Source organism: Nannospalax galili, unplaced genomic scaffold (genome assembly GCF_000622305.1).
Source record: "Nannospalax galili isolate Female #2095 unplaced genomic scaffold, S.galili_v1.0 scaffold281, whole genome shotgun sequence".
Lineage (NCBI taxonomy): Eukaryota > Metazoa > Chordata > Mammalia > Rodentia > Spalacidae > Nannospalax > Nannospalax galili.
In genome coordinates, this window is record NW_008349068.1 from 3581940 (window position 1) to 3586564 (window position 4625).

The following is a 4625-nucleotide window of genomic DNA, read 5'->3' on the forward strand; positions in this document are numbered from 1 at the left end:
TTTTTTCCCCTCTGTGTGTTTCTTTGGGATGTTGGCCAGAATTTAAATGTGCTTTTTCTGGCACTTTGAGCATCTTTTCTTTTTTCTCTAGAGTCCCTCTCCCCACCATGTGGCTGCCTGCTACCATGTGTCTCACCTGGCTTTTGTCCTTCTAGTCTCTATTTTCCTCCTCCAGGAAGCTACTGAAATTTACAGCTTACTCACTCTGGGGTTTGTCTTTATTTATTTATTTTTATTTCATTATTTTATTTTATTCTTGGTCTTTTTGAGGCAGGGTCTCCCTGTAGCCCCAGCTGTCCTGGAACTCACTATGTAGACCAGGCTGGCCTTGAACTCATAGAGATCAGCCTACCTCTGCCTCTCAAGTACTGGGATAAAGGTGTGACACACCCAGCTATATATTTATTTTTAATATTTTATTTATTTTTTATGTATATGAGTGTATTGCCTGCATGTTTGTAAGTGCATCCGTGATATGCAATGCTCGTGGAGGTCAGAAGAGGGCACTGAATTCCCATTACTGGAGTTTTAAATGGTAGGGTTTGTCTCTTAAACTCTAATAAAATTTTCTTCTTTGAATTAAAAGAAAGAAGGAAAGAAGTTCAATAAAGTTGTGAGAGTGATATCAGATCACGTAGGCAGTAGAAAGATTTTTGATCAGAGTTTTTGGATTTGTATTACAGAAAGATCCCTATTTCTGCTATAGCAAGAACTGACTGGTAGAGACAAGGAAGTAAATTAGAAAGTTATTGTAATAATCCTGGCCAGAGCTCTAGGGCAGCCTGTGATTGTGGTAGTACATGGAACAGCTATAATATCATGTTAGACAGAATTATGAGCTTTTACTGTTTCCATTTAAAAATTAAACTTGACATAAGGAGATGTGATTGGGTGTCAAGTTGACAAGAGGTGGACTTGTGCTGCTTAATCGTGTTGTCAATTTGAACATATTAAATTCATTCTGTCAGTTCTGCTCCTCTACAGGATCCTAATATGCCTAATACACCCTCTTCTCTCCCTTTGGTCCTCTGTTCCCTAGACAGTTTCAGTTCTACTTTCATGTCAGACATACATACATTATTTTATTTATTTTGAGACAGAGTCTCACTATGTAGCCCTGACTGGCCTCAAACTCATGGAGATCTGCCTGCCTCTGCCTCCCAAATGCTGGGATTAAAGGCATGTACCACCATGTCTGGAACATACATTATTTTGAAAACATTTTTAGGGGCTGGAGAGATGACTCAGCAGTTAAGAGCACCGGCTGCTCTTGCAGAAGACCTGGGTTTAATCCCAGCACCCACATGATGGCTAACAACCGTTCATAACTCTAGTTCCAGGGGATCTGATGTCCTTTTCTGACCTCTTTGGGCATTGCACGACATGAGTGCACTTACATGCAGGCAGGCATAATACTCATACACATAAAAAGTAAAATAAAATTTAAAAATAAAAAAAGTTTAATTGGTATCAGGCCAGGCATGATTGCACATGTGTCTGTAGTGCCAGCACTCAGGTGGAGGCTGTAGCAGGAGGACCACTTGGACCAAGCCTGGGAAACCTAGAAAGTTCTCATGTTCACAAAACAAACAAACAAAAACTTATATTGTGTCATCAATCCTGTATTGTACTTATCTACTTATTTGGGGGGTGGGGGCAGGTAAGAGAAAAAGGAAAAAACAGAAAGAAAATAGAAATTTCCTCCTTAATGTAACCAAGTAGAGACTATATTGAGACAAATATAGAAAAACACACACATGCAAACACATGTACGTGTATGAACACACATTTTTGGGAGGTGATGGGAGGTGAATAAAGTCTCAGAGGTGAATGAGGCAGTTGAGAGGAGCCATGGTGGGCAGTAACCAGAAAGGAAGATGGATGGCACACAGACATTAGGTCTTTACACTCAGGTTTAAAGGAAATCTATCTTGTCATTTATTAAACAGGAGGGTCAAGTGACTGTGCTTGCAGTGACTTTCCACCGAGATGTTGGTTTTCTCAATTTTAAAGAACATAATAATGGCAGGATAAGGGCTTTAGACCTGGCTGATGATGGGAAATAGCTATTGTTTTTGTCTTAAATTATATGTGCTTCTGAAAGGCCAGTAAATAATTGTGACTGCAATAAAGACTAATAAAGATATTTGTAATCATAAAATATTTGAGCAGTCACTTAAGTCAAGCTGCACTATAGACATGGATATCTGTAGATCCACCCAAATCTATCATAAATATGTGGAAAATGCTTGATGCAGAGCCAAGTTGAGGAAACTGTCACTGATGTTGGTGCTGTGCTTTCCTGAGAATGAAGGGGCAAATTCAGGGATTCCGTTGCTGTGAGGACCCAAGCTATCACATTCCTGGCTTACATTTATTCACATACTCAAATATCTGTCCAGTTCTGGAGCAGAAAGAAATTGACTGAATTAAACAAACTTGTTCCTGATCTACTCAGGATTTAATAGATGGTAAAACTGAAACGTTTTTCTAACAAACAAGTTTTACTACAAGACTTCTGTCAGAAAGTGTAGTGACAAATAGTCTATAAAACTCAGATAATTTCGTGGTGGTGCATGCCTTTAATCCCAGCACTCGGGAGGCAGAGGCAGGCAGATCTCTGTGAGTTCAAGGCCAGCCTGGTCTACATAGTGAGTTCCAGGACAGCTGGGGCTACAGGAAGACCCTGTCTCAAAAAGACCAAAAGACAAAATTAAACAAAACAAAAACAAAAAAAGCTCAGATAATTTAGGGGAAGGACATCTGGCAGAAATGTATATCATTAAACTTCTAAATGTGGCCTTAGACAAGGCTTGGCTGCAGAGGGAAGTATTTTGTTGCTCTGCCTTGACAAAACACAATAGCTCCTTATGGCAGAACATTTAGTAAATGCAAGAAGTGGAATTTATTTCCTGTAACATTGAGGTAGATGGGTTTTCTTGGACCATGGCAAAGGTATACTTAACAGAATCTTAAGGAAGCTTGGTACTCTAACCTATTTTGACAGAGAAAGATTTGATGCTGTTGACTTTTGTCAACAGGTTTCTCCTTAAAACCAGGGTCCTTTGGAAGAATATGTATTTTTCTTATGATTCGATAACAGGAACAAATGGAAAGAGAGCTATTAACATGAGAGAAACTTTGGTGAAAATCATAGATCCGGGGCTGGAGAGATGGCTCAGCAGTTAAGAGCACTGACCTTACAGAAGACCCGGGTTTGAATCCCAGAACCCATATGGAAGCTAATAGTTATCTGTAACTTCAGTTCCAAGGACTCCAACACCCCGCTCTGTTCTCCTTGGGCACTGCATGACACAGGTGCACTTACACACGTGCAGGCATAACACTCATATACATAAAATAAAAATAAAAATTTAAAAAAGAAAAGGGGGCTAGAGAGATATCTTAGTGGTTAAGAACACTGGTTGTTCTTGTAGAAGACCCGGGTTTGAATCCCAGCACCCATATGGCAGGAACAACTGTCCATAACTCCAGTCCCAGGGGATCCAACAGTTTCTTCTGACCTCCACGGGCATTGTACCACACGGGTGCACTTACCTACATGTGGGCAATACACGAATACACATAAGATAAAAATAATAAAATTTTACAAAAAAGGAAAGAAAATCATAGATCCCTGATCCAGTAAATATACATGATCAATGGTCAGCAAACTTTGTTTTGTTTTGTTTTTGTTGAGCAAGATCTCATGTAGCCATGCTGGCCTTGAACTTGCTATATCACTGAGGCTGGCTTCAATCTCCTGAACTCCTGGTTCTCCTGCCTTTACCTCCTGAGCTGGGATTACAGGCATGAGCTATCACACCCAGACAGCAAAACTGTATTTTCAAGGACTTTCCTCTCAGAAAAGAAAGATTTTGGGAAAAGTGAATGTGTGCATGTGTGCATGAGTGTGCTCACATGTGCCTACACGTGTGTGAATGGGGCAAGGGTGGAGAACGATTTAGGTCATTCCTCAGTGTTCTCCACTAATTATCAGACATGAACTGCATACCACACCCCAGAATTTACTCAAGATGTTTGGCATCAGTAAAGTATTCTGCTGCCCTTTGGATGAACAGTCTCTTGGAAGGTGTCAAAGCACAACAATGTTTTATAAGCTACCCTGTTTATTTACCCAAGTGGCAGTTGGGGGCCAGGGCAAAGCAGGTTTTGTTGCTGCTGCTGTTGTTACCAATGTTTAGAAGAAAATCAAGGGCCTTCTGCATACTAGGCAATAATAGGGCTTACACTAAAGTCAAAGGTTGGAGAAAGTGCATGCTATAATCTCAGCACTCCAGAGGCAGAGGAGGATCACCATAAGTTCAAGGCAAGACTGGGTAAATAGCTCCAGGAAAGCTAGGGTTAACCACATACTTAGATCTTGTCTCAAAGGTTAAAAAAAAAAAAAAAAAAAAGGAAAAGAAAGAAATGGAAAGTTAAAAGGTTGGTGGTGATACTGACAGGCTTCATTGGTTGGAAAATGGAATAGAAATTATCAGATTGTACCTTCCCAACTCCAGTCATGGCCTAACCTTTCTTTTTTTTTTTTTTTTTTTTTGGTTTTTTTTTTTTGAGACAGACTCTTCCTGAAGCCCAACTGGTCTGGAACTCCCTGTTTCGAC